Here is a 14,769-nt window from a genome sequence, read left to right as displayed (position 1 = left end):
AATATCTTCATTTGTGTTCTGAAGATGAATGAAGGTCTGTGGTGTTCGGAATGAGATGATGGTGAGTAATCAACAATAGAAGTTATATTTTTGGGTGAATTAACCTTTTAAACTTTCTGTAGACCCCGACTCACTTTGTGGGTGTATACAGTCTTTACTGTTCCTCATTTTAAACAAATGACTTGCATAAAAAACCACAAAACAAGCACTTAATTTATAAAAGATGCTTCATGTTTGTGTTTTCATCATATAAATAACAAATGTCTGTGCATTTATTTGTGCATTAAAACATGCAGTCAATGTGTTTGTTTGTGTTAAAACACATATAACTAGGGATGTCCAAATCCGATCACTTGATCAGAAAACGGGACTCAGTGTTACCTCCCGATCAGGACTCTATCAGGAATATATTCTTATTATTTTCAACACATCTCTATACTTATGAGGTGGCACTAAGTTAGACCGCTTTCTTGACTTACACAGAAACAGCAAAGCGTACGGCATGACATCAGTTTGTTGCAGTGACGCTATTGGTTAAATGCAGACTAAGTAAAACACAAAGGCAGCTTAAAGCAGAAAGTCCAAGTATGTCTGCGGTCTGGAGGTATTATAAAGCTGATGACGACAACATTGCCATAGCAAAGTGTGAGATATGTAAACTTGGGATTGCCTGCTGGGTATTTTAAGTTAAGGTGCTACTTGTTTTAATATTACATTTTTTTTTTGTTTTGTATTTACTGTTGCACTTAAGTCCAAAGGATTAATGTTTTTTATTATTTGATTGTTCAAGCTCATACTTTCATGCTTTGTTTGTTGATGTAGCAGAGGCCAGCTTATGAAGAGCTTCCTTGGTAGAGCAACCAACTTCCATGCAGAAGGTCGTCGGTTTTGAGTTTTGAGAATTTTTTAGTTTTTTATTCAAGTAAATATAGCTCCTATTTGTAAATGTGCTTTTGTACTTGTTTGAAAATTTAGTTTTTTAATTAGCAGTAAAGACCTTTGCTCAGCTGTTAAAAACTGTAAACTTGAGATTTGAATCTGTGGCACAAGCAAGAACAGACAAAAGAAGTTTTATACAATGTTTGTACATTGTCATTGTTGCAGGCAAATTCTCACAACACTTTCAAATACAGAAAGGCACTACAAATACAGATGTGTTAGATGAAAAATACAGTCTGTGGAAGGTATTTGTAACAGAAATATTCTGTAGATTGAATTCATGAATGTAAAATGTTAAAAACCGTAGATTACTGGCAACCATAGCTGTCAGTATTTTTCTGTAAAAACAAGAAAATAAAAATAAAAAAGCAAAACTTTTTTTTGTTACACTATTGTGGAGGATAGTAGCGTCTGTGTTTAAGTCCAAGATGAACTGAGCATAACTGATGTTGTGCTGCACCTTCTTTTGTTTGTGTTACTAATGAAGTGAAGATCTGTTTGTTAATTGCAATCATACATGAACATATTAATTACATCTAATGATTTTACATTTTTATGCACTAAGCTACAAATTTGTGAACTGAACATTGTATCAGTTCATGAAATACGGTTATTTTCCGTACAACAGTTTTATAAAACAACCACAGCTGCTGATATTTTTCCGTAAATTCAACAAATATTTTACACTATAAGAGTTTGCCAATTAACACTCTTTCAGTGTTGATAATGTTAACTCTTTCAAAAGTGTTATTTTTAACACTTTTACAGTGGTTCCCATATAAACTCTGAGGGAGTGTTCATTTTTACTTTAAGGTAGTAAATCTACTATCTAAAATTTGCAGTGCACAACTGAAAAGTGTCTGGGGATCCCAAAAAGTGTCAAAGCTATTTTTTATTAACTTTATTGACATTTTTTCTTCTTTAATTTAACATCAGCTTGTTAGGTCTAAAATATATGAACAACAAGGAACCTGTGACCTATAAATATACAGATGAAGAAGTTTTCTTCTTTTTTTTCTATGTGGATGTGAAAGAAAAATAAAGTCTCTTAAAAGTTTCTTAACTTGCTGTGTCTAGTTCTCACGGCCACTGTAGTGTTTGTTTCTTTTAATTAACACTCGCTGTCTTTTGTATAAATTCAACATCACACTGACAGCCTTGTGTCAAAATGTTCATTTTGTTGTGTGAGGGTGAATTTCACTGTGCATTTGTCAAAAGTTGCAATGCTTTACACTCCAAAGTGAAATATAAAAGTCTGTTAAAGGAACAGTTCACCCCAAAATGAAAACGTACTCAATATTTACTCAGTATTTACAGTATTTAATGTACTTTGTATTTTAATGTACAGCATTTGCCTCAAGTGGTTTTAAACTTTTGTGAGTTACATTCTTCTGTTGAACACAAAAGTAAATATTTTAAAGAAAGCTGAAAATATGTAACCTGAGTAACTCGACTATTACACTAGACCAGGCCCGGATTGGCTAATCGGGAGGACCGGGAGAATTCCCGTTGGGCCGGTCCGTTTTTTGGCCGCGAGGGCCGGTGTCCCAAGCTCCAGAATCTGTTGCTCTCAGCAGTCACACTTTTTAAAAATTATTCATTTATTTACTTGACCACAGCCTTCTTATTCATTATTTTACCGCAGCTCTGCTCCCTGCAGGTTAATGATGATATAACTAGATAAGTCACCATTTAATGTTCAGCTGTTGTGGTACAGTGGTTAACACATTAGGTTATGATGCTGCCAACCCGGGTTTGGTTTGAGTAACATTTTTTTTTTTTTCATTTTTATTGTTAAGACATAAAATACTGTTAGGGTTGTTGAACATTTGAAGTTCTAAAACAGCGGTTTTCTCAAAAAAGACGTGATAGTGTAATTAGAAACTGAATTGGAAATAACCTTATTTTAATATAGTCAGTGGTGAGCTGAGGTGGGCCGGTCTAAGGCTTGAAACTCCAGGGCTGAAAAAGAGTCCCACTCCGGCCCTGCACTAGACAAAAGTCTTGTCCCCTATCCAAGTTTTAGGAACAACAAATAATAACCTGACTTCTAGTTCATCACTTGGTATCAGAAGTGGCTTACATGAAAGGCAAAGGCCTCTAGATTACGCTTAGTTTTACTAAAATACAATATGATCATGCCTTCATTTTCTTGTCTGCTTAGTCCCTTTATTAATTCGGGGTCGCCACAGCGGAATGAACCACCAACTTATCCAGCAAGTTTTTACGCAGCTGATGCCCTTCCAGCCACAACCCATCTCTGGGAAACATCCACACACACACATACACTTATACGGAAAATTTTGCCTACACAATTCACCTTTACTGCATGTCATTGGACTGTAGGGGGAAAGCGGAGCACCCGGAGGAAACCCAAGCGAAGGCAGGGAGAACATGCAAACTCCACACTGAAACACCAACTGAGCCGAGGTTCAAACCCGCAAGCCAGCGACCTTCTTGCTGTGACTAATGAACTAATTAATCAGGACAGAAAGGTCTGACTTCACTTAGACAAAAGTCTTGTCAACCAATCCTGAATCACCTTGACCTTCTTTGCTTTCAGGAACTTTGATGAGGAGGCTGAAGTTTGAGAAGGAGCCCTATCCTGCTGAAGAATTTGCCCTCCTCTGTGGTTTGTCATGTAATGGACTCAACAGATGATTCATCAGAAAAATCTACCTGCAACTTTTCCAAATGATCAAATTAAAGTCAAGTTATTATTTGTTGCTCTTACAACTGGGATCGACAACACAACTTTTGTCAGGCAGTGTAACATAAATAAATATGGAAATCAATGGTTACAGTTTACCAGCTTTTCTCAGTACATCTTCTTTTTTTTAACAGAAGAAGAATAGTCTTACAGGTTTGGAGCAAGTAAATGGTTTTGGGTGAACTATCCCTTTAATAAAAACTGATGTGTTGACAGTTTCCTATTTCTTCCTCCACACTCCCCTTCATGAAAATTAACCAAAGTTTTAATACACATGGTAATTGTAGTTAAACCAATATAACCCCAAATCAACCATGATTTTGCAACACCAAAGTTTAACCATGCTATTTGTAATAAAACTGTGGTTTTTAAATTATAATCAGTGTGCCAAAACACATTGTTACACACTCTGACAGCACTTTGAAACAGAGAACCTTCCACCAGTGTTGACATCCATTGGTTTCTTGACCCTTTATATAGTGACTAACTGTCAGATTGTGGGATTTAGAATGTGCTGGAAAAGCAGCCTTACTGCACACAGAGTTCAACTCAACATGCTTCTCTTGCCCAATTGAATCAATAATGATTGAGTGAGCTGGCAGTGTGTGTCTCTGTGGTTTACCCCATACACTCCCAATCAGTTATCGGCAACACAAATGTAGCCTTCTCACTCACTCATAACTCATTGTGGTAAACAGTAAATATTTAAACAGAGTCAGATGTGCTGTTCGAGCTAAACAGCAGCTTTTCATTTCATTTTCTGACAGTTTGTTAAGAAATCACTGATTTACTGTATTATACTGAATTATCAAGCTCTTGTTGTTGTGACGAAGGAATCTGGAAGGATTTTGTAGAAATTCAGGAAGTTTGTTGGACATTGTGATACGGGTCATTAATGAAGATCCAAAGCTCCCTCTAGCCCAGTTTCACGCCTGTTTGTTTTTGTGCAACTGTGCTGGCTTGGCATGGATCTGTGTGAACTTACTTGGAGGAATTCAGCGTATGCCTGTGTTTTTTCCTTCCTCTGCCCGTCACGCTGTTGTTCGCAGATCAAATCCTACAGATTTCCAGCATTTAGAGTGATTGGAACATAGCAGGTTCTTTAGGATGCTCCTAGACTGAGAAGACAACACTGACTGGCTATAGTGCCAAAAACAAAAAAAACTAATTATTAAAACTGACATAAATACATATGGGCGACATGGTGGCTCAGTGGTTAGCAATGTTGTCCTACAGCAAGAAGGTCTAATTTGAGTCCCGGTTTGGTTGATCAATTGGCATTTCTAAGTGGAGTTTGCATTTTCTCTCCGTGTTGGCGTGGGTTTCCTTTGGGTGCTCCGGTTTCCCCCAAAGTCCAAAGACATGCTTTAAAAATCATTGAAGTGTATGAGTGTGAATGAGTGTGTATTGATGTTTTCTAGTGATGGGTTGCAGCTGGAAGGGCATTTGCTGTGTAAAACATATGCTAGAAGTTGGCGGTTCATTCCACTGTGGCAACCCCTAATGAATAAAGGGACTAAGCCAAAAAGAAAATTAATGAATAAATAAATAAATACGCATATTTTATGTATTTGGAAAAAATACATGCATCATTGATAATATGATTTGATAATACATATAGTTGGAAATAATAGGGCCATAATTATTATAAGCTCCAAAGCATTAATTATTATAATGAATAATAATTTTAATATTTTACATCTGATAATATTTTATATCCTGAAATTAATGTAATTTACATTTAATTTCAATTTATTATTATTTTCTTCTTATGGCATATATAATTTTATGTCTTATGTTGCATGTAAATTTTCTTTTATATCAAAAATTATTTGAATATTACATATAGATAATGTTCTATGAAGACATTTTACAAAACGTCCTACTGTACATTCCCCTTATCAAAAAATGAGTTTGTAATTAATATGCATTGCTAAAAACTTAATTTGGACAACTTTAAAAGTGATTTTCTCTGTATTTAGATTTTCTGAACCGTCAGATATGAGTTTTAAAGTTTAAAATAACCAATAATTTACCAAAAAATTAAACTCAGGGAAATTTCTGTTATTTATTGTCTGTTATTTTACGTTAAATTTATGTAATTTAACGACCATTATTTTACTTTTTTTTTTCAGACACCCCAGCTGCCGGAAATAAAATATAAAACTACATTTTTTTTACAGTGTATGTAATCACACACATACATTAAATCCAACCCAGGCTCATTCTGAAAATGTACCTCTATATACATTTCTGAAGACCGACAAATATGTCCAAGGAGGTATGTTTTTTGTAGTTTTTATTTTCACAAGTCCAAGAGACTTGTGATGTGTACGCTGTGTGCTTTTTGAGATCTGTAATTCCTCTCGTGGGAGCCTGCTGTTCTTACGTAAACCCACCAAAGGCGACTGTCGATTGACTGAATGACAGACTGACTGATTGACCCACCCTCCTCCTTCCTTAAACCCAACCAATTGTATTGATTGACCTGCCCACCCACTTCCCTAAACCCAACTAACAATTATCAAAAGCAATCCAGAAAAAGAAAAGCCCCCACCTGATTTTTACCATGTCTTTTTGTCTTACCTGCTTTCTGGAACCGTTCTTCATGGGACTCGGACCCTGTCATTGTGGTTTAACTCTTCTCTGCATCTCAAGTCCACCAACATACATGGCGAGCTAACAGGACAAACTGGTAAGAGAGGGAAAAACGTCCATATGGAGGTAGGTGGTCAGCTGGTAAGCAGGAAAAGGAACGGCGTCACACTGCCCCATAGCAATCATTTAAAAAAAAATTAAATAATTCTCCAGAAACGTACATTAGGGCTACGTTTTCACAATGGGCATTTTCACAGTGAGATTGTTGATTGTTGAGAAGTTGATTCAATCTATTTTTTGATGCTGGGTGCATATAATATGTATATGTTTGTAATCTGTATACGTCTATACACAGATACATCAAGCTTGAGACCTACAGTATACACATTTAGTTTAATCCTTTAATCTACACATTCATGCTCTCAGAATGGCAGCAACCAGATATATCTCTTCTGATCTGCTTGTTTGACAGGCCTCAGCAGGTGCCCGAGCAAATCAACACCAATCACAAGAGTTCAGAGTTCACAGAAAGCCCCTCGATGATCATGTTTTAGGAGTGCGAGAGTTACAAATGTCTGGTATGATTTAAGAAGGAGGCCGAAGGTAATGTAACAAGAGCAGAAGAAAGACTAGCTACCTGCTCCACGAGGACGATGAAGTTCAAATGTCAACCGTCCAGCGGCTAGACTGCCAGGACCAGTCCGATATGCTGATACTCTCTCTGAGATTTTCACACTCGGGTCGCACTATTTATTGAAATCCAATGCTCACTTTAGTCTCTCCACAGCTCCTTCGTGGAGGGTCTTTCATGGGGATTGATCAACTGCGATAAAAATTCGTCACAGCAGGGAGTCTCATGTTCATTTTGACACGCCATTCAACATGCTGTTACATCACATCTGGGAAACCATGTGGCTCCATTTACTCACTCGACAGAGCTGATCGGTGGGTGGAATTAGGGTTATGACTTCTGCTCTCTCCTGACCTCAGTTGCACATCACCTGGTCTGGATTAATGGTAAACACAGGCCTGGGTTAGCAGCTTTCTTTTTGAGTCTTGAGCAGAAGGGGGTCCCATTGTTGTTGACTTCCTGCACGTCTTCTGTGGAGGGAAGCGGAAAGGGAGGTTACAGCAGGGAACATGTCAATGGATTTAATCTGGGTGTATTCCATCAGCACATTGAAATTTTAGCAGAAAGTTGTTCTGTCTTTTCTGTGCTATGCAGGAAGTTAGTTGGTTATTAAAATGCACGTACAGACACATAAAGTGCAATATCATTTCATATGCATGTTTAATTTTAGGAGATACTTTTTATTTTTAAAGTGTTAAAAGAGGAACAAAGACAAAGCAGTAAATTAAAAAGAGCCAACATGAGTGCATGTTTAGGGTGTGTTCTCCTTTTTCTTTTGATCTGCATACATCTCAGCAATGACTCAAATAACTTATTAATAGTCATCTGGAATGGCAAAGAAAGCGTTCTTGCAGGACTCCCTGAGTTCATCAAGATTTTTTGATTTCGTCTTCAATGCCTCCTCTTTCGTCTTACCCCAGTCATGCTCAATTATGTTCATGTTTGGTGACTGGCCTGGCCAATCCTGGAGCACCTTCTTTGCACATTTGACCTTTATCCTGCTGAAGAATTTGCCTTCTCCTGTGGTTTGTAGTGTAGTGGACAGCACAAATGTCTTAACACCTCAGGCTGTTGATATTGCCGCTCACTCTGCAGATCTCTCACATGCCCCCTTACTGAATGTAACCCCAAACCATGATTTGTCCTTCACCAAACTTGACTGATTTCTGTGTGAATGTTGGGTCCATGCAGGTTCTAATTGGTCCTCTGCAGTATAAGGCCAGCTGAGATTAAACATGATTTGTATGCCTTTGTGGACATTCTGATTTCACACTATGCTTTTAGTTTGGTTAGTTTGGTTTTAAATGTATTATATATTTTGATAATATTAAAAAAAAAAAATTAATAAGCCATTAAACTTTTGATTTTATGCAGTGCAACATACAGGGAGAATTTCACTTACCAAAATGCCTAATCCTTTTTTAAGCCTATTATTATTATTATTATTATTATTATTATTATTATTATTGGATGACGCGGTGGCGCATTAGGTAGTGCTGTTGCCTCACAGCAAGAAGGTCGCTGGTTCAAGCCTTGCCTGAATCAGTTGGCATTTCTGTGTGGAGTTTGCATGTTCTCCCCACGTTCGCATGGGTTTCCTCTGGGTACTCTGGTTTCCCCAAATCCAAAGACATGTGGTACAGGTGAATTGGGTAGGCTAAATTATCCATAGTGTATGAGTGTGTATGGATGTTTCCCAGAGATGGATTGCAGCTGGAAGGGCATCCGCTGCTTAAAACATGTGCTGGATAAGTTGTCAGTTTATTCTGCTGTGGCGACCCTGGATTAATAAAGGGACTTAAGCCAAAAAGAAAATAAATGAATGAATTATTATTATTTTATTGTATTTTTGTAAAATGCTCAATAATTATACAAAGTAACTGAGATTTAGTTTTTTATATTTACCATTAAAAAACATTGTATGCAAGGATCAGGCATTTTTATCTCCTAACAGGCAGACCTCTCACAATTATGACTATATTGCAACTTTATTTCTTGCAATTAGTGAATTTACAGTTTTCTCTGTCTCAATTCAGTTCAGTTCAATTCAATTCAATAACTGCTTTCTTGGCATGACAAATGTATTGCCAAAGCCTTCATAAAGTTTACATTAAAAAAGAACATATATATATCATTTAAAAAACATTGTAAACACAGTAAATAGTAGTAGTAGTTAAAAAAATAACAATAATTATTATTTAAAATAATATATATTAAAAAATAATAATAAACCAGAATAAACTGTACATTTAACAATCAACATTTTAGGATAAAACAGTAAAAATAAATAATAATCAGTATATTTACAATGATTTATTTATAATAACCTAGATGTGTGTGTATGTTTCTCTCTATCTCTTAGATTTGCAGGGTATAAACTCATGCACTTTTGAGTTCATACCACAATATCTGGGGAACTGAATAACTGAACTTATCTGATTTCATCCGTGTCATTTATAGATTAAATTGATTGATTCTTATTTTTGACTACTTTTATGTCACATTCCTTTTCCTCCCACCCACTGACTATACTGCTCAAGTCTCTTCAGATTGCACCAGTGTTATTGTTGTTCCATTAAGCCTTGATGATTGTTCCTGCATTTTTTCTAAAAGTAAAGCAACAAGACAGAGCTTCCTCTAATTGTCCTGTCTTGAACCGATGACATCTGAAATGCTTTCAAAAAAGCATTCCCGTTTTGCTTGGTCTCAATTTACACATTTAACGAGCTTGTGAGAGCACATGGCATTGACTGTTTAGCCTTGGTTTTGTTTATGAACTCTGAGGAATGTGTGCAGATAATGGCACTGTGAATATGCAGTTTTAGGGTTGATTGTTTTTCCTGTGCCTGAATGCCCAATAAAATGCAACTATGACTCAACTATGAATTAAACAAATCAATTATTATTAAATGCAGTTGCGAGAAAAGTTTACTCATTCATATGGTTATTCCACGTCACAACTTTTTGTAAGGGCACTCAATATTATATCTTGTAAACTTTGTGATTTAGTATTTTCAAATCACGAATTACTTCTATTTCAAATACCCCAGCAGGCACAGGACGTCAACATGACCTCTGATTGATGTTGTAGCCCGTTTTTATTTTTTATTTTTATTTTTTTTACATTTTTTATATTGAATACAAAATAAAACATCACTGCATTGAAGTGAAAATTCTATAACAAAAACTTAGGAAAGAGAGAAGAAAAAAAAACTTTACAAAGCCTCAATTTTTAAGAAAAAAAAATTATCATGAGCTTTAAGAAACGTATTCTTCTTATTATTATTAATAAGCTTAAATAATTCAATATTAAATGACATTTCAGCAAGAAATTACTAAATCTAGGTATTGCCTTTAGGAACTTATTTTTGTGTGTAAAAATGTAGTGTAACGCAAAAAGAAATTAACAATAAGATTAAGAGCGTGATCATTACTAAAGAGAAATACAGACATAAATATATATTTTTATAGACAAATTAAAATCATATTTAAACAAGGACAATCAGTTTTTTTTATTATTTCGAAGAAGTTTAATGTAAGTGCAACTATAGGATAAGTGAAAAAGTTCTTCATGTACAAATGAGATATATCAAAATAATTAGCAATTTGAGAATTTGTATATACATTATACAAAATCTTAAAAAGTATCTCTTATTTTGTTGGATCTGCTGAACTTTTCAGGTAATAACCACGCTCTTCCATTGAATACTTTCCAAAAAAAAATTGGTCCAAAAAAAAGTACATCTTGGGGAGGTAGGACATTGCATTTTGTTTGTAAATGAAAATGGGTTGATGTCAGAACCCAACGTCAGTTCGACATTAACATAGAACATCAGACAGATGTTGCATTTTGATTACATTCTAAACCTAAAAACAACAAAATAACAATGTCTAATGATGTTACAGCTTGACGTTGTGTGGACGTTACCAGTATCACATCTATCAGACGTTGGATTTTGGTTGCTATACCTGACAAATAAATGTCAGTACGTCAATATGACAAAGGTTTAAGTTGTTGGCTCAACAGTGGATTTTGGTCACTTTCTAACATCTCTTTCCATCTCTGATTGTAAATCATGTTTATTGTATTTTCTTGTATTTTCTATTTTATTGTATTTTCTTGCTCAGACCAATCATTTTACTTAATGAGACATCAATGTGCTGTATCATCAGGAGCTACGGGTATTTATTTTGTTATGTTTTTTTCAAAGTGCTGTTAACCATTAGATTTGATTTGAATTTTTTTTAAATCACAAAAACAGATTCAACTAAAAACCTCCTTTTTTGTTCTATTAAATAAATAAAATGCCACCTTCATTGTGATTTCATGGCTTAAATTAAATTAATAGTACATTTTTATTTTGGAGTAAACAATTATGTTTAACTGCATCCTACTCAAAGAATTTTTTTTTTACATGTTTATTTGCATATTTATGGTGAATTACTTTTAGTATTCATCATTCATCAAGTCTCTTTGCCATGTAATAAGTAATAATGTACTAAATAAAATACTAAACTGCGCTAACATTTTTTTTTTTACTTGATGCCCCCAAAAGATCAAATTTAATTACACACAAAACCACATATTTATTGTTGTGTAAATAGACTCAAATCCAAAAGAATTGGTTAGTAAACAGATTATGGGATCCGGCAGTAAATTTGCTCCAATGCTGCTGCTGTCTTTCAGTCTCTTCATACATCCTCTAAATGAGATTACATGGAGCTCACTTATGATGTAGCTCAAGGAAAAAGCTTTTAAAAAGCAGCCCATCATCTGCATTTGTTGTCCCCTCAGCTCATAAATAATCCACAATAGATTTTTTTTACATCATGGCACCACTGACACTGCTCATTTGCCATTATCAGAGATGGGCACAAATACATCAAAAAGTACGTTACGACAAATTACAGATTCTTGTTTTTAGATTTATTAAATTAAATTAGTAATTTGTTAATAAAAGTAAAATAATAGTCATTTTGAATACAAATATACATGGAAATGCAGCACAAGGTTTTTGTGTTATTGTTTGTTGGAATTCAGCCACAAATATTGAAAGCTATATGCTTATATTAGACAACTATATTAAGTGCAAATTTAAATTACTGCAACTTGTTACACTTAAAATTTTTTTTCATGAAATGTACAATATATAAAAATATATTTTATGTTAATCCAATATTTTCTTAGGATATATCAGGATGCTTTACCAGAGATGGGTTGCGGCTGGAAGGGCATTCGCTGCGTAAAAACGTGCTGGATAAGCTGGGGGTTCATTCCGTTGTGGCGACCCTGGATTAATAAAGGGACTAAGCTGAATAGAAAATGAATAAATATCAGGATGCTGTCACTTTAAGACTGATACTGATGAACCTATATTATGTATTGATCTTTTTACTCCATTTTAAGTTTACTTGAGGCGTAAACAATAAGTCCACATTAATATTTGGCATTTGTTCATCATTTTTCTTTATTAACTAAATGAAAATGTTTAGCTAACATTAGCTGGCAAGCTAAAGTCACTCACAAACTAGCAAGATAATGTACAAGTTTGAGAGAACCACAGCTGTTTGCTCCTTTCTTCTGATAACATTTATTAATGGTTTGTAATGTTTTAATATCATTTGTTGTTGAAACCATTAGTGTTATGGTTTGTATATTCGTTTTCATCACAGGGATGTTTGATTAAGTAGTCATATTTTAAGTATCCCACATAAAACATAGTACATAGTATTTTATAGTAAAGTGTATTACGCTTAGTATTTATAGTATACTCCTTGAATGAAACAGCATTGTGTAGGATTCATTATCATGAACTGATAAACTAGTAATAAATACAGTGATACCAACAGCAAACAGTTGTTGTATTATATTTGTAGAAAACTTGATACAGCATTGGACCACATCTATAGATTTACCACAACATGTCAAAAGCATTTTTGTATTTTGTAATTTTTATGTGGAAATACAGACTCTTGAATTATTTACAGATGGCGTCTGATCATGTTGATCAAAAATAAATAAATTAACAATACAAATAAGAAAATAGCATCCATCTGTTTTTACCTGTGTTTCGTTTTTCCGCGTTTACCGAAGCTCTTTATATGCTTTCGCGTCGCATATCTACTGAGGGGGATTGAGGAGCCCATGTGTGCCACAGTTTTTAGGGTAAGAGGATCTTTCATCGGGTGTCTGATGTCTTTAAAGAGGGGCTCTGACTGCTGCCTCACACTGGGGGGTTGACGGCTAAACAAATGTCTCCAGTTATGGGTCGAGAGGACTGGAGGTCTTCTTCACCGTCGACCTTTCTGGATGATTTAAAGCGCCTGTCAGGCTCTGTCACGGGTTCACTGCGTGCAAATGCACAAAACGAATGGTTATTTTTCTTTTTAAGGCCTGCTAATTGGTTTCTCTTCCTCCGTTATTGAAATGCTCGGTGTTTTCTTTAATGAAAACAGCAGGGGCACTAAACTACATTAAGAAAGCCGTGAACTTTCATTGAGAGTTATTGGAGTCATTATCATTGATTTACTAGTGCAGGCATTTTGTTTCAAGTATCCTAATAGGTTCATAGTCATTACAAGTTATTATGATATACTCATTAAAGAGCATACTGAATATTGATGCCAAATGCTCTTTTTACAGCGTCACTAGATTATAGTCTACAATCTGATCAGTAGGCTATTGCATTAATGTTAAAGTTTTCACTAAAATATCCTTTCGATCAAATAAGAAATAATGCTTTTTTTCTTTAATGGTATTGTTGAAAATACTTTTTAAACAAATAGTCAAAATATGTTTTGACATTCTGCATTACATAATTACCTAGCCTTTTTGCTAGTTTGCTGAAATTATGTTACAAAATTATAAATATTTCATTTCATTTTCTTGTCGGCTTAGTCCCTTTATTAATCCGGGGTCGCCACAGCGGAATGAACCGTCAACTTATCCAGCAAGTTTTTACGCAGCGGATGCCCTTCCAGCCGCAACCCATCTCTGGGAAACGTCCACACACACATTCACACACACACTCATACACTATGGACAATTTAGCCTACACAATTCACCTGTACAACATGTCTTTGGACTGTGGGGAAAACCGGAGCACCCGGAGGAAACCCACGCGAAGGCAGGGAGAACATGCAAACTCCACACAGAAACGCCAACTGAGCCGAGGTTCGAACCAGCGACCCAGCGACCTTCTTGCTGTGAGGCAACAGTACCTACTACGCCACTGCCTCACCAAATTTATAAATATATATTTCCATAATATATTTAGAATATTCAATCAGTTAAATTTTAGGATATATATTTGTCAACTTATTTTTTCTATTTAGTTTTAGTTCTGTTAGGGGAACATTTAAGGTTGTAAAGTTTATATTTAGTTATTTTAATAAACAAAAACTACACTGTAAAAATGTATTAAGTTGGCCTTAGAAAAATTGATTAAACTGATTGTCTTGAAATTTCTAAGTAAAGTAGGGCATTCATTATAAGTCAGCAAAACTAAAGTTTGGATTTACAACTTCTTAATAAAGTAAACTTCAGTACCGTTGACTATTTGTTGTATTAACTTTTCATTAGTGTTCACATTACTATGAAAATATTAGGAAACTGATTGCCTTAATATTATCAAGTAAGCTGAGCTAAAACATTTAAGTAAAGACAGAAACCAACTTTATAGTGGTTTTAGTTTTTGTTTACAATAATATTTTTCTTTTCCACATAATGTAAAGATGGATTATATAACTACATTATAAATAAAATAAATGTTTTTATAATGTTTCACTTTTATTGAAGGTTTATAAATAAATACCAACTAAAACATTTAGAGATTTCTTTCATATGAGATAACAAAGGAGTGTTATTTCAGTGTACTACCATCAATCATTT

The 14,769-nt window shown here is 34.8% G+C and overlaps 1 protein-coding gene and 1 long non-coding RNA gene across 2 annotated transcripts in view; one reads left to right on the top strand and one right to left on the bottom strand.

The window, feature by feature from the left end:
* The window catches only part of tctn1 (tectonic family member 1), an 845,382-nt gene that overhangs the window by 507,218 nt on the left and 323,395 nt on the right, over positions 1-14,769 (top strand). The window lies entirely within an intron of this gene.
* Positions 1,070-3,683, bottom strand: LOC147841963 (uncharacterized). The gene is made up of 3 exons (XR_015500813.1): positions 2,088-3,683; positions 1,706-2,043; positions 1,070-1,589 (listed from the first exon to the last, which is right to left on the bottom strand). It is a non-coding gene; the product is annotated as an uncharacterized LOC147841963 (long non-coding RNA).

This window comes from Danio rerio, chromosome 10 (assembly GCF_052040795.2).
Source record: "Danio rerio strain M-AB ecotype USA chromosome 10, GRCz13ab, whole genome shotgun sequence".
Taxonomy (NCBI): Eukaryota; Metazoa; Chordata; class Actinopteri; order Cypriniformes; family Danionidae; genus Danio; species Danio rerio.
Note: the sequence above shows the minus strand (reverse complement) of the source record. Positions and strands in the feature narration are given on the sequence as shown.